Here is a 26203-nt window from a genome sequence, read left to right as displayed (position 1 = left end):
TGCAGCCCTAAGAAGTGTGTTTGCTTGGAGAGGAATGTAGAGCAGTAGACTTGAGGTCTGGGTGGGTGGTGTGGTGGTTTACGGTAAAACCTCTCTGCTGAGTTCTCTTCTTTATTGGATGTAAGTCTGGATCTGGGATTCTCTCATTCTTTGCCCCTAGTATTGCAGGGCAGAGGTGACCCTATCTGGCAGCCAGACTCATAAACTCATTGGCAGTCACTGACATCTTTCTGATTGCCTAATGCGTGGTGGGTCAAATGGGAGTCCTGGACAGGGAAGGGGGGTCTTGCCAAAGAGGCATCTGGGGGACAGGAAGGAGGCTGTGTGTCCTTTTGTCCAAGTCAGCACAACGCAGGAGGAAAGTATACTGTGGAGTTCACCCCCATGTTCCTGGGAAGACCAGAATATTTTGCAAAACTAGCAGATAAGCGGTGGGGATGGGGATTCTGCCTCTGCCCTTGACACAGAATCCTGGAAAGATCAGGTCTTTGGAATCATGCAGATCTAGTTTTAAATCCTAGCACAGCCACTTACAAGTTGGGTGGCCTTGAGCAAGCAACAATCTCCCTAAGTCTCAGTTTCTTCATCTATACAATGGGAATACTAATGCCTATTTGCAGGGTTTCATGAAAATTAAATGAGGGGTGGGGGGATGAAAGCTCGGCAGAGGTAGACATTCAATACATACTAGCATTTTCCATTTCTCCCTGCTTATAAAGACAAAACCCAGCCTGCTGCTTCTTTTCTCTTCTCTTTCCCTTCTCTTCTTTTTCCCTTGTCTGCGTGGGAACCATATGCAGATGACTTAAGTAGTCTCTAATTATGAAGCTGGGAAATTGGGCAAGAAAGCACGGCAAACCTTTTATTTCTCTGTAGACTGAGTGTGTGCGTGTGTGTAACAGGAGATTGGGTGAAGGAGAGTTAAACTTCCCCAATTCTAACCACAAACATACTGTAGGTACTATGATCCCTGTCTCTTCTTTGTATCCTAAATGTTTTATTTTAAGGTCTGCTATAAAAGCAAGACATTGCTTAATTGTCTTGCTATAAAATATGTAAAGTATTACACTATTGGGGCTCATTAGCTAAAGCGGAGCTGCTGTTTAGAAATCCATACGGTGATACTTGTTAATGAATGCTGCAAATAATGCTGCTAACTACCTAAAGAGTAATAATAGATATGTCAGCTCGAACAAACAAGTCCCCAGTCCCCAGGGGGCATGGAGACACTGGCTCATAATTAGAGGGGCAGAGCAGACGTATTTTTGTGGATATGGCTCTCTGTGTGCTTTTCCATCATTCCTTCTGGGTCTGCAGAGGTGGAGTGCCTCTTCCATTTGCACCCTCGTCTGGGTGAAGTCTCTTTTCCTGCTCACAGTGGAAGTCACCAATGGATGATCCTGAGAGTCAGAGTTCCATTTGCCAAAATGTGGAGCTGTTAGGATTCTTATTTACGGGTGGAGCGGTGCTTCCAGTGGGTCTCTCAATCCCTTGAGGCTAAAGCTGAAGCTCATTATTGTTATCCACTCCACGGCTCTGAAGTCTGAAATAAACCAGAGTGGGTGTGGGGGGAGAGGGAGGATTTGGGGCGCTGGTGTGTTAAAAGCCATTTGGTCCTCGGAAAACAATATGACGGTTCCTCAAAAATTAAACATAGAATTACCATATGGTCCAGCAAGTCCACTTCTGGGTATACACCCCAAAGAATTGAAAGCAGGGACTCAAACAGATATTTGCACACCCATGTTCTTAGCAGCACTCAAAAGGTGCAAAAACAATCCAAATGTCCATCGATGGATGAATGGATAAAGCAAATGTGGTATGTACATACACTGGAATGTTATTTAGCCTTAGAAAGAAACGAAATTCTGATACACGCTACAGCATGGATGAACTTTGAAGACGTCGTGCTAAGTGAAAGAAGCCAGATACAAAAAGACAAATACTGTATGAATCCACTTGTATTAGGTACCTAAAATAGTCAAATTCACAGAGACAGAAAGTAGAACAGAGGTTACCAGGGGCTGGGGGTGGGGATGGTATGGGAAGTTATTGTTTAATGGGTACAGAGTTGCAGTTTAGGATGATGAAAAGGTTCTGGAGCTGGATAGTGGTGACAATTGCACCACAATGTGAATGTACTTAAAGCTACTGAACTGTATACTTAAAATTGGCAAAATGGTGAATTTTGTTATGTATATTTTGCCGCAATAGAACAAAAAGCCAGTGGGTCCTTATTTAAGTCAAACTGGTACTCTGTGTTCAGATGTGGCTAGAAACGTCCCACATTATGCCCTGACCCAGTGGTTGGGAGGAAGTGGGGTGTAGGCAGGTCAAAGGCATGGACAAACATTGGGATACTTTGTGGGCAGTGAACTAGGCCAGACCAGGGATGCTGGGGCTGAGGCAACCAGAAGTTGTCTCTGGTTCAATGTCGTGGCCTTTGGTCATTGCAGAAATGCTTTTGGGATGGGTGCCGCCTCTGTTCTTTGCTTTAGTTTTGACAGTGTCACTGGACCCCTTGACCTTTCTGTGAGACCCCTGACAAGTGACATTCCCTTTCTTGGTTCATTTCCCCCTTCTGCCAGGGGAAGGGGCTGGTGAGGAGGCTCTCAGAAGCACCTGAACCCTGGCATTCTAAGAAGCCCGGGACACCCCTGGAGGTCTTTGAGAACTGAAAGGTCCCCGCATCCTAGGCTGGGCTTGTGCAGAACTTTTGAGGTCCTTGACAAGGAGGCATCCTGGACCCCTGCCCAGGCTGGGGACCTGGGCCAAGACAAAACCATCTCTCTACTGCTTTATGAAGTTTCCACATGAAAGTGTTAAGTCCCAGGACTCAGGAGACAGACCATGTTCAAATCCTGATTCCTCGTCTTACTGTTGATTTTAGCATATTAACCTCTCCAAAGCATCAGTTTCCACATCTAAAATAATGGGACTTGCCTCATAGGCTCATTGTGAGAATTAAATGAGCTAATGTGAGTAAAATACTTAGCTTGTGCATGAAACATGGCAAATGTTTCATATATAGTGGTCATCATTGAAATTAATAATAGGCATTTTTAATACTTGGGAATAAACCTACCTAAGGAGACAAAAGACCTATACTCAGAAAACTATAAAACACTGATGAAAGAAATCAAAGATGACATAAACAGATGGAGAAATATGTTCTTGGATTGGAAAAATCAATATTGTGAAAATGACTATACTACCCAAAGCAATCTACAGGTTCAATGTAATCCCTATCAAATTACCAATGGCATTTTTTACAGAACTAGAACAAGAAATTTTACAGTTTGTATGGAAACACAAAAGACCCTGAATAGCCAAAGCAATCTTGAGAAAGAAAAACAGAGCTGGAGGAATCAGGCTCCCAGACCTCAGACTATACTACAAAGCTACAGTAATCAAGACAGTGTGGTGTTGGCACAAAAACAGAAATATAGATCAATGGAACAAGATAGAAAGCCCAGAGATAAACCCACACACATATGGTCACCTTATCTTTGATAAAGGAGGCAAGAATATACAATGGAGAAAAGACAGCCCCTTCAATAAGTGGTGCTGGGAAAACTGGACAGCTACATGTAAAAGAATGAAATTAGAACACACCCTAACACTATACACAAAATAAACTCAAAATGGATTAAAGACCTAAATGTAAGGCCAGACACTATAAAACTCTTAGAGGAAAACATAGGCAGAACACTCTATGACATAAATCACAGCAAGATCCTTTTGGACCCACCTCCTAGAGAAATGGAAATAAAACCAAAAATAAACAAATGGGACCTAATGAAACTTCAAAGCTTTTGCACAGCAAGGGAAACCATAAACAAGATGAAAAGACAACCCTCAGAATGGGAGAAAGTGTTTGCAAATGAAGTAACTGACAAAGGATTAATCTCCAAAATATACAAGCAGCTCATGCAGCTCAGTATCACAAAAACAAACAACCCAGTCCAAAAATGGGTGGAAAACCTAAATAGACATTTCTCCAAAGAAGACATACAGATGGCCAACAAACACATGAGAAGATGCTCAACATCACTAATCATTAGAGAAATGCAAATCAAACCACAATGAGGTATCACCTCACACCAGTCAGAATGGCCATCATCAAAAAATCTACAAACAACAAATGCTGGAGAGGGTGTGGAGAAAAAGGAACGCTCTTGCAGTGTTGGTGGGAATGTAAATTGATACAGCCAGTGTGGGGAACAGTATGGAGGTTCCTTAAAAATCTAAAAATAGAACTACCATATGACCCAGCAATCCCGCTACTGGGCATATACCCTGAGAAAACCATAATTCAAAAAGAGACTTGCCACAATGTTCATTGCAGCACTATTTACAATAACCAGGACATGGAAGCAACCTAAATGTCCATCAACAGATGATTGGATAAAGAAGATGTGGCACATATATACAATGGAATATTACTCGGCCATAAAAAGGAATGAAATTGACCTATTTGTAGTGAGGTGGATGGACCTAGAATCTGTCATACAGAGTGAAGTAAGTCAGAAAGAGAAAAACAAATACTGTATGCTAACACATATATACAGAATTTAAAAAAGCAGTACTGATGAACCTAGTGGCAGAGCAGGAATAAAGACGCAGACATAGAGAACAGACTTGAGGGCACGGGAGTGTGGGGGGGGGAAGGGGAAGCTGGGACGAAGTGAGAGAGTAGCACTGACATGTATACACTATCAAATGTAAAATGGATGGCTAGTGGGAAGCTGCTGCATAGCACAGGGAGATCAGCTCGGTGCTCTGTGACCACCTAGAGGGATGGGATAGGGAGGGTGGGGGGGAGGCTCAAGAGGGAGGGGATATGGGGATATATGTATACATATAGCTGATTCACTTCGTTGTACAGCAGAAACTAACACAACATTGTAAAGCATTTATACTCCAATAAAGATGTGAAAAAAAAGAAATTAATAATAGGTATTTTATGGTGGAAGAGAGAGCACTTGGATTCCTGCGGATCTCGGGCAATAGCCTGGGTCAGCCACTGCAAACTCTAATACTTATCTTAACAGTTCATGAGATTGGAGGGCATAAAATAAGAATCTATGACTTCATACTCATGATAAAAAAATAAATGAATAAATAAAGGGGAGGGAAGCTTTTCATTATAGTAGCTTTCAAACAATAGATGTAGAAAGAATGATGGAATTGAAAATTAACATTTGACATCTACTGTAGTTATAATTGTTTCAGGCAAGAATCATCAATGGGCGCTGACATTATTGGTTGAAGTTAGGATGAGAAACAGGATATTTACATTGTTTCAAAGTCTTTCTCCACAAGATACTGATTAGTTACAGAGAGGAAAATGGTAACTCTACAGTAGATAAACCTGGAGACACCGGATGAACTTAGGATCAAAGTGAACATCACAGTAACAGAGACAAGTCAACATTGTTTGTCTCCCCATGTGGTGCTCTGAGACAGTGTAACACCCTTACCATGGTTTTCCTCATGAAAATGCGTAACCGGAACCCAGTCCTGAGAAAAACTCGGACACACTCAAATTGAAGGACATGCCACAAAAAAACTGCTTTTCCTCTTCAAAATGGTCAAGATCATGAAAGATAAAATTGGAAGACTGTTCCAGATTCAGCGAGAGTAAAGAGACATGACAAGTAAATGAACTGTTGTCCTGGATTGGATTCTGGACCAGGAAAAGGACAGTGGTGTGACAGTTGGTGAAATCTGAATAAAGTGTGTACATTAGATAAATGCTATTTTATCAATGGCAATTTCCTGATTTTGATAATTGCACTGTGGTTATGTAGGAGAATGTCTTTTTTTTTAAAGAAATACACATTAAAGTAGAGATAAAAGGGCATTATGCCTCCACCTTACCCTCAAAAATTCAGAGAAAAAAATTAAACTTATACACATATAAATTTGTATATATTAGAGAGAAACAGAGAGAATGATAAAGGAAGTTGGGAAAATGTTAACATTTGAGGCAGCTGGGTAAACGGTATATGCAAATTCTTTGTACTACTTTTGCAACTTTTTAAGTCCAACATTATTCCAATAAGAATTTAAAAATTTTTTTAAATTTATGAGTATTATCCTACTATGTAACTTCTCTTACCACTCGTCTCATTAAATTAATTTATTCCTCTAGGCCACGGTGGAAGGTAGGTACTGCTATTTCCCCCATTTCAAACATGAGAAAAGGGAGGCTTCAGCAAGATTCAGTAACTTGCCCAAGTCTCAGTGCTAGTAAATGGCGGAGTTTTGATTTGAGATCTGATTATAGGTGGTGTCACTGCGGTGCCTGCATGCTTAAACACTTCATAAAAGGTATTGATTGTGTCCAATAGGGGCTCAGTACTCCGCATATGATGTTTTATTTAATTCTCGCTGTAACCCTTTACAGTAGGCAGTGCCATTCCGGTTTAATGCTTGGGAACTTGGCTGCTCAGGAAGGCTAAAGGATGGGCAAATGTCCTACAGCTAAGAGACAGCAGATACGGGATTTGAACTCAGATCCTTCTGAGGCCAAAGTGTGTCTCTCTACTACGCCATGTGCTTCCAGGCTGGGTCCAGGCTGGGAACAGTCAACAGAGTATCCGTATCCTGGCCCACATCAGGCTAGCAGCTGTGCTGCCCTTCTTCCTTGTGGAACAACTATCTATCAGTTACAAGCATGGGCTCCATCTTCCAAATCTGAGGAGCAAAGTGCTAGTTGCACACCGGCGTGCACTGTCATTGATGGGGAGACACAGTATCATTGTGGCTGGGTAGACTCCTGGGTAAAAGCCTGCAGACAACACCATTCACACGATGATCTGATCTCCGTGAACCGTGCCTGGCTCTTGACCCAGTCTCAGTGGCAGTGGGCCTAGGGTTGGGGATCCTCTTCTCCCAGGGGCATTTCACTGTGGCCCATGGGATGTGGACTCAGGGCCTCGTTAAGAGAGTCTGCAGGATTTATCCACAGCCTCCAGGCCTGCCCCCCTCTCCGAGGGGCGACTGTGGACAGCATTTGCTCACAATTTTGGCAAGGCAGCCTGATCATGAGTTAGGTATAAAAATATTCAGGGGAAGACAGTGACTCATGATTGGGGAATTCGAGGGGACACACGCGATGTAATGTGGTTTTAGCACGAAATCCAAGGGGCCGCTAGGGTGTGAAAGAACTCGATCAGCAGAGGAAGAGGCCCGAGGGGGGGACTATTAATTCCTTCAAACAGGCTGTAGATGTCACTTTGATATTTTCTTAGATTAAAAATATGTATGATGTTCATAGATGTGGGTGTTGGAATATGCAAATAAATCAACTTCCAAAACAGAATCTTAGCCAGTTAGCGCTGGCTGGAGCTCAGCGGTCATGGAGTTCAGTGCCCGTATTTTGGCCTGAGGTGGAAGAAGCCCCATCAGTCCCGAATCCCAGCCCAGTGCTTTTTCTCACTAAGTTCTTTCAGCCTAGCCTCCCCGCTGAGGCCTTCCCCAGCTCACCCTCGGCCTGCATTCCCCAAGCTGTTTTGCATTAGAATTCCCCTAGGTCAGTGGCTCTTACACTTTTTAAAAACTGTAACTCACAGTAAGAAATATATTTTACGTTGTGACCCAGTACACACACACACACACACACACACACACACACACACACACTTGCCCTGGATCAGCAGTAGTCAGGGTCCCAGTAGGAAACAAAATCTCCCTCCAAATGGTTTGAATAAAGAGACAATAAAGGAGGGATACTGCCAGAGGTGTGGGCCAACTGAAAGAAACAAACAATGGCCGCTGAGGCACGCAGACACTCGCAATAGTGGGAAGCTGTTACCACCCCCAAGAGTGTGGAATCCTGAAGAAGGCTGCTGGCAGGAGCTGTGGTCCTGGGAGATGCAATCTTCATCAGAGGCGCTGCGCTGAAGCTGGGCTCGCGCTGAAGCCCAGCCTCTCTCTGCTCCAGCCTTGTGATCTCAGGCAGAGCTACCCACTGGCCAAACCCAACCGGCAATAAAGCCAAGGAGCTAGACTTGGAGGAGTCAGCTGCAGGGGCCCAGAGCAGAGCAGGGAAGGGAGGAAAATGGACGGTGACCGCGACGGGGCCCAACGGACAGGGTCCAGCTCGTGCACACAGACACTACTGGCCCATGCGCCCCATACTCTCATGTGAGTATGAGAAAAAGGGCGCCCCCCTCTGGGGAGACACAGCCCAGTCGGCACACAGCCTGGCACATGGGAGAGCATCTCTGTGCACATGGCAAGCAGGTGCCCTTTCCTCCCGGAGATGTGGCCCCATATGAGAGCATGGGTGGTGAGTGAAGGTTGGGCTGGTGCATGAAGGCCAACCTGCCAACTGTTCCCTGCGGCCCTGCACACACATGTGCAAAAGCGAAATAAAATTTCCTGAAACAGTACTTACCATTGCTTGCTTGCATTGCCTCCATCTAGCTTAATCCCATTTCATCCCATTCCTTTCTTTCATTAAGAAATGCTGGTCTTGACCTGACAAATGGGTGGTCTTTGCAGTTTAAAAATACGCTCCTGAATGTGGGTTGGGGAGCTTCCAGAGCCCAATAACTAGGTGTAGCATTGTTTTTAGGGCCCAGGATGGACTTCACCTTGGCACTACTCACCCCCTGGGTCTAGACTTCTCAGGGGGTGCCCAGCCTGCCTGCAGGGGTGGGTAAGGCACAGAGCCTGTGCAACATTATTGTGGCTTTGGTGTTAGAAGGATTTGGGCTCAAATCTGGCCTCCATCATGAGTGACATTGGCTAGGTGACCCAACTTCTTTAACCTTCAGTGTCCTCATCTGTAAAATGGGCATGATAATTACCCAACTCTTAGATTTATGTAAGCATTAAATTAAACTAGATGAGGTCCGTAATACACATGGCACATCTACATGCTCAACAAATATTGCAGCAGTTATTATTATTGTGATTATGGCTCTTGGGACTCTGATTCTTTGCAAGGAGTCATCTCCCACCCCTGGGAATGGCAGGCAGAGACTGTGTTTCTCAGGCAGATGTTGGTAACTCGGGGGTTGCCTGGTCTGGAGGGAGAGCTGGCTACCAGCTTCTGCTTTTCTAAACTGTGAATGAAATAGGCCAAGGATCAGCTTCCAAGTGCCTGGGGGGTACTCAGAGAATGGGAGAGGCCCCATATAGTCACTGGACACGTACATACAACATCCTCCTGGTTACTGAGAAGCTGGACTGAAAAGTCTGAATATTCAAAAATTTTTTCTGCACTGTGCTTTTATGAGGGAGAGATACACACAGATAAAGCAACCAAGAGCCAGGGTTTGTGCAAGAGAGCAATTTCCTGGGCAGGTCTTAGAGGATTACAGACTCAGCCCCGCTGTTCAGCCCTTCTGCCTGGATGATCACAATAAAGCCCGCTGCCCTCTTCCCCCAGGGCCAGTGTGGGGCAGCCTTGTCACTGCACAGCACTGGCAGAGTCTATGGTCACCAGCTACAGCCTTAAGAGAGGACAGCGTGCCACCCTTTGCCTACACTTTGCTTGGCCCAGTTTGGTTTCTCAAGTCTCACCTTGGAACTCCTTTGCCAGAAAGCCTTTCGTGACCATCCTAGTCTAGCCAGGCCCGCCCAGCCCCTGGGCTCCCTCTGTAACCCCACGCTGATCTCCCGCAGAGATAGCCCCTCCCACACTTAATGGGAACTCTCCTTTTGCTCATGGGACTCCTGGATGGACCGTGGGCTACTTGAGGGCAGGGCCTGTCTTGATTCATCTCTGTGACCCCTGTCCCAAGCAGGAAGCTTTGCATGTGGCAAGCACTGATTCCAGGCTTGGAATGAATGGTGTGAAAAACATTCAAATGAATAATTTTTGAATTTCATGTCATTTTCCCCGTGTGCTGTGTGCTGACTACATTTGGAGGAGGCTACTTAGTTAAATTAAAACCAAATGCAAACCCAGATCAAATCCCTCCCACCTAAACTTGTCGTTTGCGTAAGTGGAGCATCAGGCAAAATAACTTGGGGGATGAAAAAGAATCAGGGCACTCCACATTTCTTCTTTTTATTCTTAGGAACTTAGCTCAGGGTTTGTGGATTCTTCCTCTCACCCTGACCCCCAGGCCAGGGATTCACTCACTCACTCACCATCTCCCCACACACCAAATAAAAAGATCTCTGTTCTTGAGATCACCAATGTAATATAAACTTATCACAAAGAATCAGACAATACATGGAAAAAAAAACCAAGGAAGAAAGTAAAAATTACCTACAAGCCACTCCTGAGAGATAACCCCTACTATCAGATTTGAGTATGTTCTTCCAGACTTTCCTTAGTGTATGTAAACACATATACACATTTAAAAAGAGATGTCACATCATCTCCTCAGCACTTTGTAGCATGCTTTTGTCAATTAATATCACACCGTGACAGGTTTCCACATCAATAAATACAGTTCTGAGTCATGTCATTGTTTTTAGAGCTCCTTTAAGCTTTATTCATTACATGGCTTTACCATACAGTCTCTCATGATGGGACATGTAGGTTGTTTCCAATCCCTTTGCTACTGGAAACAACTCTTGCTTTGGACACAAACTTGTACTCAAAAATCTGGGTGGAGAATGATATTTTGTGTCCTATGAAAGGCTTGACAATACAGCTGTTTATTCCCCCACTAAATCGACTAATTAGTGTGGTGACAGCCTTAGAGTGAGAAAGAGCGTTTTCTCTTCCGCCCAGATAAATAGCCAATATCATCAGAAGGAAGACGAAGGCTTTTGCAGGGAGCTTGTGTGTTTTTTCAAGTTGGTGAGGGAAACACCCGCAGCCCTCTCTAGCCCAGCGAGTTCAGGGAGAACAGTTTTCCCTGCGGCCATCGCGCCCGTCTTAGGGGCTGAAACCTTCCCTCTACCAGTACACAGATGTGTGTTTTACTCTCTGGCATGACAACCTACTAGGGAAATACAGACAGAAAGCCCCAGAGAGCTCAATAAGGTGACATAAACATGCCTATGTCTCGAAGGTGAGAATTAAGATCAAGACCCGAAATCTTCTATCAACTTCCTCCCTTTTCATGAAAAAGGGTTTTCTTCCAACAGCCTGGAATCAAATGCGAAAACGTGCACCAGGATACAAAGGCACTTACATTTGTGAGCTCCAAGAAAAATCCTGGTGATGTAACTTGATTGTGTTGACAAATTAGCCTAATGAGAATAGTTTCCCACTACGAATTCATTAAGCAAAAATGTGCAAAGTAGGTATTTGCAGCCTATTAACCCTTAATTGGCTCAACACTGAAAACACTTAATTGTGACGTGTGTCACCAAAATCCCTAATGTAGTTAATCACTGGTAGACTTACAAAATTATACAGTTTAAATGATGATCTTTAATTAAAAATTATTTGGGATTATCTTTAGCCCCTGGTTTAAAATGAGCAGCTTGGGTACACTTGAGAAAATGGTGGCAAAGACAGTAGTTTCAGGAGGGTTGCTGTCGGCTTGTAATAAGAATTCTGCATATGGGGAATATGGAGATAAGACATAGGCAGTTTTCAAATAAGCTTCAAATGTTTCAAAGTCGTATGGTGGAAAGTGCTGGACCAAAAGAGAGGAGAGGCCTTGCTCCTGCATGGCTGTGTGACCTTGGATACATCACTTCTCTGCTTTGGGACTCAGGGTCCTGATCAGTAAAATGTGGGGATTGGATTGGTCTGGTGCCCACAGGAGAGAGATGAAAATAAGTATGTTAATGTATCCATTGGCTCAAACAAAAGTCAAGACACAATGGATAAGCTTCTCACTCAATGGGTCAATGAGCAAATGTGCTATAGACTCTAAAATGTGCCATGGAAACTTAAAAAATGGAAACAACAAAAAGTGGGGCTCAATTCAGTTTTCTTTCTGGCTTCTGACCTCAGAACACTCACTGACACAGATATCTAACTGCCTTTCTCCTTCCTTGGTGGTCCCAGTAGGTGGGGAGGAAACTTTCATCCTAACCAACAAGCCCCAGATTGCAGAGAAAATACTTTTCCTAAGTTGGAAAAAAAAAAGAAATTTTGGAGTTGCACTAATCTTCTTTACACCTTCTATATGCTGCACACTGCATTTCAGTGTCAAATACAAATTATAGCAGCATCTTTTGACTCCCTGGTGACCCTTCATCACGTACACAATTTTAATGATCTACAGTCTAAGGTGGTTGAATAGTGGTCTCCCCCAAGAGACTTGGAAGTCTCTGAGGTGTGTGTTCAAAAAACACAGCTGGTGGCAGGCCTGGAAACCTCAGTGGGGTTGAACATGGAGCAGGTGGGGGAAGGGAGGAGGCTGACGCGATGACCATGTCCGTCCAGACTGTTGCTGTCACTTCGGCAACATGGCAGCCTCTGGCCTGACCCACAGTGAAAGGAGGGGTGTTGGGAAGAGGGTGAGTATGGACTGGAGTGGGGCTGAAATGTCAGAAATATCAATCAAAGGGAAGTTGGGTACTCTTTTGTCATTGTGACTGTAGACCAGGAGCAAAGAAGGCCAGGTTCTCTGGGTGAGGCTCACCTTAGTTCTAGCGTGGCCCCATGGTAGGTCAACTGAACTTCACCCATCAGTTATTCAATGTCACTAGTGTACAAGGCTCCAAGCTGGGAGGCAATGGAGCCTCCATCCATTTCCTCTCCTCTGCCTTCCACCCTCCTCTCCCAGCCAACCGGCTCGATATAAACAGACCATAGCTGCTCACTGATCACCTCTGGAGTTTTGCTGGCCTGATCTCACCAGGCCTCTATGCTCATAAACCTCTATTGTTTGGGCTTGGCTGTTCCCTGAATTGCCCTCCTTGTCAATGGCGTGGACTCCATGACCCTTGGGCCCATTATGCTCTGACTGGGCTGTTTTTCTGGACCTCCTCCTGGCCAGGGCAAGCACTACGGCTGCGGGTGAGAGGCACCCACCTCTACCACTATGGGGTCTCCCTGAGGCGGTTCCTCTCCCTTCTCAGTGAGGGGTGAGATGGGACACCATGAAGCGTCACTAGCGGGATGTGAGGTGAGGTGCCTGATATCATGGGCTTCAGGATGGTGGGGGAGGGCTCGTGACATCCAGGAACCAGCGTGGCATGGACCCTGGGAGGAGCCACGTGGAGAAAAGCCAGAGGGAAATCTTTTGCAAAAATCAGTGTAACCTTTACCTCCCCTGCTACCAAAGGAAACTATATAATCAAGTAAAACCAATAAAGGCAGAGCTTCCCTCATTGAAGCGAGGAATGGGAGTCTCCAGAGAACACTTAGAAAGTTACAGTCACTCAGTGAATTCACGCTCCTTTAAAAGAAAAAATAGAACGTTAAACGATTACACTAAAATCTACTGACGCCCCATGACCAGGCCCACTTCCCTCCCCAGAGGAAACCACGTTACAAGTTGGTGGGTATTCTTTTCGACCCGTAATCCACGCTCATATACACATCTCTGTCTCCATAGCATTGTCTTGAGTGTGCTTTATATCATTGTTATCCTACTGTTGACCTGTACACACCTGGTTCATTCCTTTTAACTGCTATATAGTATTCCATTGTATGTATACTCCCCATTTTATACATCAGCCCCCTATTGATGAGCATTTAGGTTATTTCTATTTTTCCTGGTCACAAACAAAGCTTGTGCATGTATTTTTAGGCATAGGTAAGAGAGTTTCTCTACTGAGGAGAATTTTCCTGAGAGCTTGGAAATCACTATGCTGGGGACTTGGGTGCGGGTGTGGTGGGAACGGCAGAGGGGAGGATGGATGGGAAGGCTTCACAGAGGAGCTGGGCTTGCACCAGGCTATGAAAGGTGAACCTGGGCTTCACATAGATGGAGAAAAGGAAAAGGGGGTCTGGAGTTGGGAGAGGCAGGTGATGTGGTCAAGGTGCCGACCCAGAGGAAACAGGAGGTTGATGACTGGTGCCGGGGGAGGGGGGTTAGGTTGGCACGGAAGGGCATGCTTTCTGGGGGTTTGGCGTGGGACAAGAACAACTCACAAAGGTGTTTGTAGGTGATGTTGGACCCAAGGCTGGCTCTTTATTAGGCACCAAGGTTTACCTCTGCCTTCAAATCCTCGGGGAGGCTGTGATCTTGTGCCAGCACTTGTCCTCTTCCCCCTGGCCCAGTAACCCAGGCCTCTCCTTTCTCTTGCCATCATGCTGCCTCTCAGCTCTCACCCCTGCACAGCAGAAGGGAAGAGCCAGCAGCCAGGGTCACCGGCCTCCCCGGGGGTTGAAGGTCAGTGGGCAAGGCCCATCCAGGTGCTCTCAGAACCCTTGGGAGGCTTGGAGGAGGACGGTGCAGGCGAGCCCCCTCTGGGTGATCCAGGGAGGGTCCGTCTCTTGGGACCTGGGTGGAGTCTCATTGCTTCACGATGATGGAAATCATGGCCATTGTCTGCTCACACGTTTGCTGTGCGCCTGGCAGGGAACCACGGTCCCTAAGACTACTGTGGGGATGTGGAGGGGTGCCCTTCCAGATTGGTCCTGGGAGTAGTCACAGAAGCAGGACTCTGGGAGGGACATGGAAGTCTGAGGAGGGGGCTGCAGTGAACGTCCCTTGTCCTGGGTGGGGACATCACTCCTAAAGCTCACTTTTGCTCGAGTACAGTCATATCAGGAGAAATCCTCTGACTGTGCCTGTTTCCCCACGTGCCTTAGGACTGGCTCCCCAACCTCTTGACATCTCCCACAGTGGGCCTACGAGTTTTTTGTCTTGCCTCTGGGGTAGGAGGTTCTGAAGACCATTGGGGAGTGGAGACAAGGGGTGACAGCATGCGGGAGGTCTCAACTGTCCTCCCAGCCTCTGTCAGTGTTCCCGCCCACGGCCTCTCTCTCTCCAGCCCCCTCTGAGGTCAGCACATGTTCCACGCAAGAGGTCTGACACCCTGTGGGCTTCCAGGAGAGGGAGAGGTCTGAGCAACGGAACTAAGGTTGGAGGGTGGAGGGCAGCGTGGTCGCCAAGGAAGCTGGGGCTGCCTCGTGCAGGTCCTGAATGCCAGGCTAAGGGGTTGAAACCATCTCCTGTGGGCAATAGGGAGCCACTGAAGGTTTCTGAGTAAAAGCAGCAAAGTGATCTGCTAGGGAAATGCAAGATGGATGGGCGGGGGTGCGGGGAGTCCAGCTGGGAGAGACCGAAGGACAAAGAGCTGGTCTATGGGATAGTAGAGCAGGAGGCAGAGAAGGAAAAGCTACAGAAGAAAATCTGGAAAACTCAGTAACTGCATTGGAAAGCAGGGAGGCGATACACACACACCCCAGCCCCTAGCGGCTGCATTTTCTTTGGGAAAGCCTTCCTAATTAAGGTGACTTTTGTCAGGTGGATGAGTAATTAAAAGAGCAGAACTTCTAAACTTTGAGGCCCTTAGCAGTCCCGGGTCAAAAATAATGGTCGGGTCCTTGGAGACAACGAATGCCAAGGTAACAGAGAAAGAGGCCTCCTTCACTGGAAGAATGTGTGGCCACAGCCTCCAGCAGCTACACCCACCTCTGCCCCCAGCTAGCGAGGATGAAACCTCTCTGATTTTTGTTTTCTTATCTGGAAAATGGGCACAGTGCTATCCCCAGTCTTTATGTTGTGGAGCCATTAACTGGGCTGATGAGCGCGGTGGGTGTTGACCGCAGAGCCTGGTACAGAGGGACCACTTCGTAAATGGCAGCTGTCATTCATAACAGCCCGGTTGAAGCTTTTCTCAAAGCTTCTTCCTTCTCTCAGTGCTTCTCATGAGTCCCGTCTGATTTCAGATGAGTCTCTGCTCTCAGGATACCCCACGTGTCACTTTGCCCTGTCCCATCAGCCAGTCCTGAATTCCCGTGAGGATCTCACAAGGGCCATTTGAACTGCAGGCACTCACGGTTCCACAGGACTCTCCCCAGTGCCTTTTCTGAGGTCACTGCTTCCACAAGGGCCTTTGGATTCACAGCTTTGCCTACCTGTGAATTTCTCTCCCCTTTCTCCTGGCCGGTGATAGTGAAGGTGGGTATTTCTCTTGAACCTGGATTGGGGGAGTTGTGTACTTTTGTCTGTAATAAAACCCAGCAATTTTGTTGGTCCAACACAGCCAAGTTTTTAAGACGATAGCTTTGCTAAAAGCCATGATATAAAAGGGACTTATTAACACTCCATCCAGTTAGCAGACAGCTCTGAATGCAGTGCCCTAAAGTGTCCTACGTGCTCTTCTTATCACATTGGCTGATTCTTCCCGGCATTAACGAGGTGATGCTAACCTTGGGTGCCTCTGGGATGGAGGGAGCCCCAAACGAGGAGAGGTTTGGGGCATCTGGGGTCCAAGGAGGCCAAGTGAATACACTGAAGAAAAATGCCTCCATGGAAGTGGACCACGGCCCAGGGCTGAGACCTACAAGTTCTTGGAATGTGCCTGATGGAGAAAGTGAGGATGGGTCGGTATTAGGGTTTCTTCTTTTTGCCAAGAATGGAAATGAAGCAGAGCATCAAAGTCCACTCAAAGCCTGGTGGCAAATTCCTGGCAGAGAACTGAGCTATCCCCATGACTTCAGAAGTCCAGGGGACTTTGCTGTGGGGGAGAAGTCTGCCACCTCAGCATATGCATTAGGAGTTGCATGTGTTCCTGGAGTTACGGAATGTGGATGAAGACAGGTGCACCATTTGCGGCCTCGTTGCTTGCCTGTGCGTCAATGGCTGGAGGACTGTCTTAGGAATGCAGAAAGGGTTAGGGAGCATGATGACACATGGGGGAGGCAAAAAGCCTCACCACGCAAGTCACAGAATTTATGGTGGGAGGTGACTGTAGAGGATGCTTTGTTCTGTTTTTATCAGCTCAGCATTCATTTCAACCTTCACTGGGAAACACAACTCATTTTTTTTCCCCCTGGGAGAAAATTGTCCCTTTCTATTCTTAAACCATTAGGTTTGAGTCAGTTCATATTACTCCCTGATCCAGGGTAAGCACATGAGTCAGACCTGGCCAATCAGAGCATTCCACTCCCCCTTGGCCATGGTGAATGGTTCAGGGATGGGGCAGATGACCAGAGCCCATCTAATGATGCTGAATTCAGAGATTTTTCTTGATAATATTGTGAATGAGGAACATTTTTTTTCCACTAACACTTAAGTCTGGAATTATTAGCAATCAGCTCTCTTTCAGAAGCATGAGTTCGTGTACAATTCTTCTGGAAGAAATTTGTAAGTCCTGCCAGCTCGTGACTGTCCTTTTTTGTTAATTCTTTCTGCCACACTCAAACTTGATTGCTGTTTAAAATGCTCTGACCAGTACCTGGGGATGCTGGATGTGTGAAATTGGTAAGCAGGCCATCTTGGAAAGGCAGGCAGCTGTGGGGGACTCAACATCATCCAATCCCCAAACCGGAGCTGTGAGCTCACGACCAACTAAGTCAGGTGCACGAAGCTCTGGCACCATCCCATTACCTGCCTATTAGTTTTGCCATCTTTTTTTCTTGTCCAACAATGAATCGATTTTCTTTAAGATAGGACGTGGTTACATCCTGCCTACCTTTTTCTTGCCTACTCATTGATATTTTGCATGTGAAGACCCAGGCTCTGGGAGTGCCTGACAGGTGTTGTTAGTGCAGTTGGTGGAGTCCTTGCCCAGGGTCTGCAGGGAGCTATCTGAGCTCTTCCCTACAAAGGACCAATTTGTGAAAAGAGCTTAAAGATGCAAGGATGCAGATGCATCCACAGAGCAGGGCATGATGAATAGAGCAGCCCCATCAGTTCCAGTCCCTACTGGCTTCATCGCAGGCATACTAAGGGAAAGCCAGTTATGTGATTCTGCAACGAAGACCATGGCATTCATTGACTTCCATTGCATAACAGAACTGGAAAGTTTGTGGGGTAGACCTGGCTTCCTCCATGACTTAAACGTCTGTCTTTCTCTCCCTTGTCTCTGCTCTGCTTTTCCCAGTGTTGTCTTCATCCTCAACGTAAGCCCCACATTCACATCTTTCTTGTGGCCAGCAGTCCCAGGCCGAGTTATTGCCTTCTTTCACCTTCATTTGGCTTAATCTCTGAAACAAATTCTGATTGCCAACTTGGGTCACAGGCTCTCCCCAGTCAGACCCTAGGGATTGAGCATGGAGTATTCTGATTGTCCAGACACCCTGGAGGAAGTAGGTGTGGCCCCTTGATTGACAGCCCTGTCAAAATCAGGTGGAGTCAGTGCTGTTAATTTACAAAAGGAAGGGAAGCAAGGCATACCCCAAAGTAATTGAGATCTTCCATATTCATGGTATTAATTTCTTTTCACATGCCAACTCCATTAGATTGATGTTAGCTGCCCATAGTTAGTGGATTAGAAGGCTACCGTTGATTAGCAGGGTCTGCCATGGGTGTAGGATATGGATGCTGTGGACACATGCTCTGTTTTTTGCTGCATCTGAACTTCTAGGTCCTGAGAGGCTGGAAAGTTCACATTGATTTACTTTGGAGGGAAGTTCCTAATCACACGTCGGAGTTGCTGATGCAGAAATCCCAAGGCACATCATTAACTTGCTCCCAGCCTCTCTCCCCTATCCCATTTCCCTGCTTCACAGGAGCGTTTCCTCCCTGTTAAGGGCCTCTGCTTGGGCTGGGGGAGGAAGCCGGATACCCTAGCTGAGGACCCTCCTCTTCCCCTAGTGCCAAACAGAGGTCCTCAAATATTCCCGTTCTTGGGAGGAGGGGCTGTCCTGGGGCCAGGCTTTTCCATCCTGGATGGAGAGGAAAAAAACAGGAGAAGAGAAGAGATGACAGAGAAGAGAAGAGAGTTCTGTAGCAATCTGGACGCTTTACTCTGAGCTGATTCTTCTCTCCCAGTCAACAGCATCCTGGCTGGTGAAGGGAAAAGGGCAGTGGCCAGGACACCTGGGGTTGAAAGCCATCCCTGACTCAATGAGTGGAGGCCCTCGGCACCTTCTCTGGGCTCAGTGTCCCCATTCCTGAAACAAGGGGTCAGCACTTTACAGCCTTCTCTAGCCCAGACTTCCTGGAGTTTGATGACAATAGTAGCTCTTTTTTCCTTCTCATAATGGTTTCTCACACAGGGCCGGAAAAATGGTTCCTTCTAGGCACAGACGCAGATGCAATCCCATACAGATTTTTAAAAGTTTATTATGATTTTAAAAAATTAAAAAAAAAATATTTTGGCCACACCACTCGGCTTGCAGGATCTCAGTTCCCTGACCAGGATCGGACCCTGACCATGGCAGTGATAGTGCCGAATCCTAACCGCTAGACCACCAGGGAACTCCTCAGATTTTTTTTTTTTTTAAACATAGGTACCTTTCAATAACAAAGAGAACTTGGACCCACGTGGTCCTGACATATTTGACCTCCATTTGCTTCACTCTCATAGAGCGATGGTTTAACTGACCCCCAGTCCATTTTCAGTGACCATGAAACATGAGTTCAAATGCCAACTGTGCCTTACTGTATTACTTTTCTTCTCTTTTGCTGGGTGACCTTGGGCAAATCACTTTGCTTCTCTGAACATGATATCCTTCCTCCGTAAAGTGGGGATGTCCACTTTTTGGGCTGGTGAGATATTCAAATATTTAATAAGGGTTTTGAAAATCATAAAGAATCGTACAGGAGACAGGGATGAGCTCTTATTAAACTCTCACTCGAAACTGGCCTAAGAACGGGCCAGAAATTCCTTCAGGCCTGTTTGTACTGTGCCTTGCACGTAGCAGACACGTGGCAAATATTTGTTGAATGATTGGAATCCCAGGGGCTGTTTGAGTTGTGGTGGATCTCCACATAGCACTCGGGCTGTGCTACTTTACGTCCCAACTGCGGATCTCTGATGGGACAGCTGGGAGGGTGGGTTGTGGGCCTGGAGCAGGGCTGTCTGGTACCTGCTTGGTGCCAAGTCCGCTTACTCGCCTGAGATGGGGCATCTGTCAGCCAAGGTAGGAAGATAGATTTCTAACAGCTGGTGGGGGGGGGGTGGGGGGGGGAGGGGGCTTGTGTTTTTCTGATCATGTTGTAGCTGTTTTGGGAATAAATTACTGTGGCTTTATAGCCCTTACAGGAGTTTCTGGAAAATCTAATTGGATGAATCCCAAAAACTGAATTCTTTTTCGAGTTTCCAACTCCCTCAGATCCTCATTTGGAAGGAAAATGGGGTCGGCCTCTTTGCCTTTGACAGACACCCAATCACCCTCCTAACGGGGTCACCTCTCCTTGATCTTGGAAGTCTTTCTTTTCCCAAAGGACTCCAAGAACATGGCTGAGCCACTCAGACACACAGCCACTCCCCAAGGGTAAAGAGGCAGCTTTGGAAGCCTTGTCACCTCCTTGGCCAAGCGATCAAGCCAATCAGGACAGAGCTGGGGGGTGGGGAGGGGCGCGGGAGAAGCCGACTTCCCGCCCAGGCTCCTTGCCCTGTCCTCTGTTCCTCTCTCCTAAGGAATAGGCATTGACATCCAGCGAATGCTTTTACACCGATGTAGGTGCACACGGCTTAACAAGCACTGGCGATGCTCTCTTGTCAATTAAATTAAATACCCAGCCCCCCGCCCCAGCCCCCATCTTAGAAAAATGCTCTGTGTAGCCAAACATCTGTAGCCCAGGATATGTGATCCCCCTCTGTTTTGTTTTGCTCCAGACAAAATGGTGGAAAAGCTGAAATTTATGCCTTTGGAATCTGAGGCATTAACCGTTGTAAATCAGCATTTGGTGCCCAAAGGTAACAATTACTGCTCTCATTAATAGATTTCCCCAGCCTCCATCATAAAACAACTCTGGAAATGTCTCCAGGGACAGGGTGGGGGAAGCGTGCCTGGGGATAATTAACAGTCAAGCACCCTGGGCTAGAGGGAGGCCGCATTCCTCTCCCCAGGGCCAGCCCAGGGGACGTGAGAGAAAGTGCGCACACACACAGGGTCCCCCAGACAGGGCCAGGGTGCTGCTGACATGAGGTGGGTGTGCAGGTCGAGCAGAAGCCCCACATCTGTGCAAGGTCTCCCAGGCAGGGGATCAGAAGCCCTGGGTCTTGAAGAGGAAAGGACTGAGGAGGGAGGACGGGGGGTGCTGAGGGAGGGAGGGAGACGTGTGGGTTGGAGGGCAGGGGGAAGGAAGGCTCGCATCTCTATGACTACAGGTGACTTTCTTCTTTTGGGAACACCAGGACTGGAGGGCATCTTGCCTTCAGTAACGACCTGGGCACAACGGGGGGGCTCCGGGGCTTGCCCAGGGTCACCTGGCAAGTCAGTGTCTAACTCAGCCACGGCCATGAAGAAAAATGTAGAGGCCTGCCCAGAGGGTTGACCGTGGACCCTTTCTGTCTCCCTTTGGTTGGAACATAAACTGGATTTGTACCCAGGAAATAATTTCTTCTGTTCTGTAGATGGAAGCAGGGTGACGATGCTGAGGCCACAGACGTGGGCCCTGGAAACGGTAGATGAAGAGGCCTCGCTGGGCTGGAGGGGCTGGCCGATCCCCCTCCGGGCATCCCTTTATACCTGGGGATGGGTGTGAACGCGGCACCATGGGGGCAAAAGAGAACAGAGAGTTCTCTCTTCTACTTGCTGATCCCCACCCTAGTTTTGTGTTATTTTTCTTTTCCGGTGGGATTCTGACATCTCTTTTTCTGGGATATTCGTTTGTAGAAAGAATCCATATGGGATTTGGATTCGACGGGGCCTGTGTAAGAATGCTAACTGCATCCTTAGCTGATGAACGAGCTGTGAGGCCTTGTGAAAGAAAGTCTCAGGACCTCTTCCCTCCTTGTCTGCAACGGGCACCGTGGTTCCTCCGTGAGACGGTGCTGTGAGGGTGGGTGCCCAGCTGTGTGCGCAGCGTGTGTGCCAGGCTGAGCAGCTGGCACGGGGTAGGTGTTCACAAAGTACTTTCTGAGTGAATGGAAGAGAAAAGGTATCTATTGGTGTAGAACAAGAGCGGGGTATCCTACCCTCCTGGGTCAGTTTAATTCTCCCCCTTGCAATTTACTCAGATGCAAGAAACCAAAGGCTTCCTGGTACTCGAGCAAAGCTTGGCTCAGAGAAGCTGCCACGCTGCTCGGGGCGCACAGCGGAGCACCCAGCAGGCGGTCGGCTTCCCATGCTCCGTGCCTCCCGGCCCTGAACCTCGTTTCCAGCTCATAGCAACTCCACCAGGCTGATTGACAGAGAGCATTGCCCCTTGTTTGTTCATTTTTGCTGTGGTAAAATATACATAATATAAAATTTACCATTTTGTCCATTTTTAGGTGGGCAGTTCAGTGAGATTAAGTACCTTCACATTGTTGTACGATCACCACCACCGTCCGTCTCCACACCTTTTGCATCATTCCTGTACTCGTGAAATGATAACTCCTCCTCTCCCTTCACCCAGCCTTGGTAACCTCTAATATTTCCTGTTTCTATGAATTTGACTGTTCTAGGTAAACTCATGTATGTGGAATCCTACAATACTTGTCCTTTTGTGTTTGGCTTATTTCACTTAGGGTAATGTCTTCAGGGTTCATCCGTGCTGTGGCACGTGTCAGAATTTCATTTGTTTTTAAGACTGAATAATATTCTGTCGTTAGTATGTACCCCATTCTGCTTATCCATTTGTCCATCAATGATCATTTGCGTTGTTTCCACATTTTGGCTGTTGTGAATAATACCGCCATGAACGTGGGTGTGCCACATCTGTTTGAGTTCCTGCTTTCAATTTTTTGGATATGTACCTAGAAGTGGAATTACTGGATTTATGGTAATTCTACATTTACTTTTTTGAGGGACCACCATACTAACCCTTTTTAAAACTTTCCCAGTGGAAGGGCAGTGCTGCAGGGGTGGCGTCTGATGAGAATAGATACTCTGGGCCTTTCCAAAGTTAGGGCTGGGGGCTGGGGGTGGGCAGGGAGGACGCTGGAGCTGGCACAGGGCACCCCTTGGCGGTTCAGCACTGCCCCCCACCAACTGGGACCCGTTTTACACTAAGCCCTGGGAGAAATGAAGCACTAGCTCTGTTCACCATGGATGGACAGAGATTGTTTTGCTTCTTATGATTAAACAACAACTAAATCCCCCACCCCATGTATGCACACACCAACTCCAAATTTGGTTCAGAAAGGTGACTTAAGAAGTTTTAAGACGCTGTGATTAAATACATGGGCTTTGGTGCCAGTTCAAATTCTGGTTTACAACAAGGACCTACTATATAGCAGAGGGAACTATATTCAATATCTTCTAATAACCTATAATGGAAAAGAATCTGAAAAAGAAAATATGTATATCATTATATATGTATATTATATATATATATAACTGAACCTCTTTGCTATATACCTGAAACAAACACAACATTGTAAATCCACTAGACTTCAATTTAAAAAAAGAACAAAACCCCAAATTTGGTTTAGTCACTTACTAGTTAGGGATCTTGGACAAATCATTGAACCTGAGAGCCTCAGTGTTCACATATAAAATTGGGGTCACAGGTTGTTGTGGCCTTAGAGGGACATTGGATGTGAAAAGCTGTGCACAGTCTTGGGCCAGAGGGAGCTCTGTCCAAGGACTGGGGTTTTGTTCTCAGAGGCTGCTGACCGCGCCATGAGTGGAGGGGTTAGAAGATGTCCCCGACTGGCCGCTGGGCTCTGCCTCACCTGCCTGCTCTGGAGGTGGAGGGTGATTGAGCCCCGGGAGTTCCATGTTCACTGCTGGGCCTCCCAGGTCCCGAGGCTGGTGCTGCCTGTGGGGAATGGCCCACAGTGGGGGGATTTATTATCTCTGGTCTCTGGTGCTTCACGGGTCATGTGACATGGCTAATCCTCAATTACACCTAATGTTAAAGGTTAGTCCACCTCTGGGATGTTTCCCAGCTTGAAGGTACCTATGGAAAATTAGTTCATTCATAAAAGACAGTGTCAGGTTACAGACCCAAATAGCTTCCCCCAGCCTCTGGTGGAGATGGGGTTGGTGGAGGCTGCTGAGAAACATCCCCAAGCTTGCCTCCTGATTCATCCGTTACCTCTAACAGGGTGTCAAATGAATGATTCCCTTCCAGAAAGATAGCAATCGTGCCCAGAGGAAGGGTGAGTTCAAAGGGCTTCAGAAGCATCGAACAATCACTCAGATGGACAGAGGTCAGCATGGGGGAAGATGAGGCCCAGGAAATTTCATGGTGGTTGTTCAGCTTCCCTGTTCCTCAGCAACTGTCCCCCCACCCCCATGGCTGCTATACTTTGTGTGGTCAATGGAGACATTGCCAAGCTGCTGAGAAGTGCTGGGGCCCCGACTCCATCCTGGGCAGTGCCCCAGTGTGCCCAGAAATCATCACAAGTGCCGGCCCTCCAGGGCAGCTTTGCTGGGGCCAAGTTCTGCTTGCTCTAAAGATGACTTCCCATCAGTCCAAAATTTATTAAGTCATCCAGCAAATACTCATTGGGCACTCACTGTGCCAGGTACTATTCTAGAACCTGGGGATGGATTGCAGTGACCAAACAGACAAAACAAGAATGGCTACCCTCCCAGAGTGTCCATTCTAGTGGTGGGGGGAAAGACAGACAATGAACGAAATGTAGTAGTAAAATGATAGCGTTATCTGATGGTGATAAGTGCTATGGAGAGAAAGAAAGCAGAGGAGGGAGAGAAGAAATACTAGCCTGGGTATGTGCTGCAAGTTTTGATAGGGTAGTCAGAGAAGGCCTTACTGTAAGTTGAGAGTGGAGCAAAACAAGCAAGGAGGTGAGGCAGTAAGCCATGAAGAGATCTGAAAGGACAGTTGCTCCAGGCAGGGCGAATAGCAAGCGCAAAGGCCCTGAGGCAGTAGGATGCAGGTATGTTTGAAGAGTAGCAAGGAGGCTGTGTGGCTGGAGCAGAGAGAGTCAGGGGAAGAGTAACAGAAGACGAGGTCAGGGAAAACAAAGACCATACATCGGTTTCTGTGCCTCTAGCCCTGTGCTCAGCGTTTCCTGGCCTTGACCATGGATGTAATATGTCGGCTGTAATGTTTTAGATTAGGGATCAGCAAACTACAACCCTTTGGCCAAATCCATCCAGCTGTTTTTGTAGATCAAGTTGGATTGGAACAAAGCTGTACCCATTCATTCACGTATTGTCTATAGCTGCGTTCAAGCTACCAGGTCAGAACTGAGTCATTGTGACAGTGACTGGATGAACTGAAAGCCTAAGATATTTACTACCTGGTCCATGTTTTAGGGCACGGGCTTTGGAGTTAGACCACATCGGTTCAAATCTCTGCTCATTTATTATCCAAGCGGCCCTGGGCAAGTTACTTAACTTCTCGGAGATTTATCCTCCCATCTGTAAAATGCTGATAATATCTATCTTACAGAGTTTTCTGAGATTAGATAAAACAACTAATATGGAATGCATGCACCTGATAAATCCAAATACTTTTTAAGGAGTCAGCAGTGGGTGCACAGTCCTGGACTCACAGGGACAATATCTTAGCAAAAGTTTTCATTGGTCTCAGTTTTCATTAGTCTCAGTTTCTCTATCTGTTAAGTGGGGATAATTATTTGTGAAACTAAAATGAGATAAGGTGTATGGCTTGTAGCGAGCACATGTTAAATGGAAGTCGCTGCTTTTATTTTCATCAGATTTACCCTCCATCGTCTCCTGTGTGGGGAGCCATCTTCAAATTCTCCAGGATCTGGGAGAAAAATCCAACATCTGTCTGTATATCCACGTGCTGCTGCCCTGCTACCGGCTCCTGGTACATACCTCAGCTGGTGGTGCCCAGAAGGGAGTGAGTATTAAAAGGCCTCCCTTTCCCACATCTTGACATCCGGCCTAAATCCACTGCTACCTGAAAGAGCCGCCCACCTGTTCAGCATGTTTGAATTTGCAGATAACCTCTTATTTATTCTCAGAGTATCCACAAAGCTGAAGCTTGTCATGGGTTTTTATTATGTGGCAATAAGTACTGTTGGGGAAGGTCTATCTTCGCAAAGCCCAATTAGCGTATTTATTTATTAGGCTCATTTATCATCAGGTAAGAGTAATAGGAGGGTCATTGTAGGATTCTGCCCACTGAAGCCGGTTTGAGCATTTGCCGATTGGCGGGGGTGGATGGCAAATGGTAAGAATTTGGGATGGGATGGCGGTCTGGGCTTGGGAAATGTTGATTTTGTTGGAGGACTTTGTCACGCCGCCTGGCTGTGATGACAATCCACTTGAGTTACATCGCATTAAAAAAAAAAGTGGCGAGAGTCCAGTGGTTGAAATGCAGACGCCCACATGTATTTATATTTGCAGTGCCTGGGCCATGTGTGCAGTGATACAGCGAACAAG

At 46.8% G+C, this 26203-nt stretch overlaps 1 long non-coding RNA gene across 2 annotated transcripts in view; it reads left to right on the top strand.

Annotated features, from left to right (window-relative positions):
- LOC133093150 (uncharacterized) overlaps positions 1-26203 on the top strand; it is a 68356-nt gene that overhangs the window by 28243 nt on the left and 13910 nt on the right. The window contains exons 1-3 of one of the 2 annotated variants that reach the window (XR_009701242.1): positions 21704-21786; positions 22165-22294; positions 25510-25658. This is a non-coding gene — a long non-coding RNA (uncharacterized LOC133093150). Of the gene's footprint in view, positions 1-21703; positions 21787-22164; positions 22295-25509; positions 25659-26203 lie in introns of those variants that run through there. The other variant, XR_009701243.1, reaches the window with a different exon arrangement.

Source organism: Eubalaena glacialis, chromosome 1, assembly GCF_028564815.1.
Source record: "Eubalaena glacialis isolate mEubGla1 chromosome 1, mEubGla1.1.hap2.+ XY, whole genome shotgun sequence".
Taxonomy (NCBI): Eukaryota; Metazoa; Chordata; class Mammalia; order Artiodactyla; family Balaenidae; genus Eubalaena; species Eubalaena glacialis.
The sequence above is the reverse complement of the archived record's forward strand: the minus strand, read 5'-3'. Positions and strand labels throughout refer to the sequence as shown.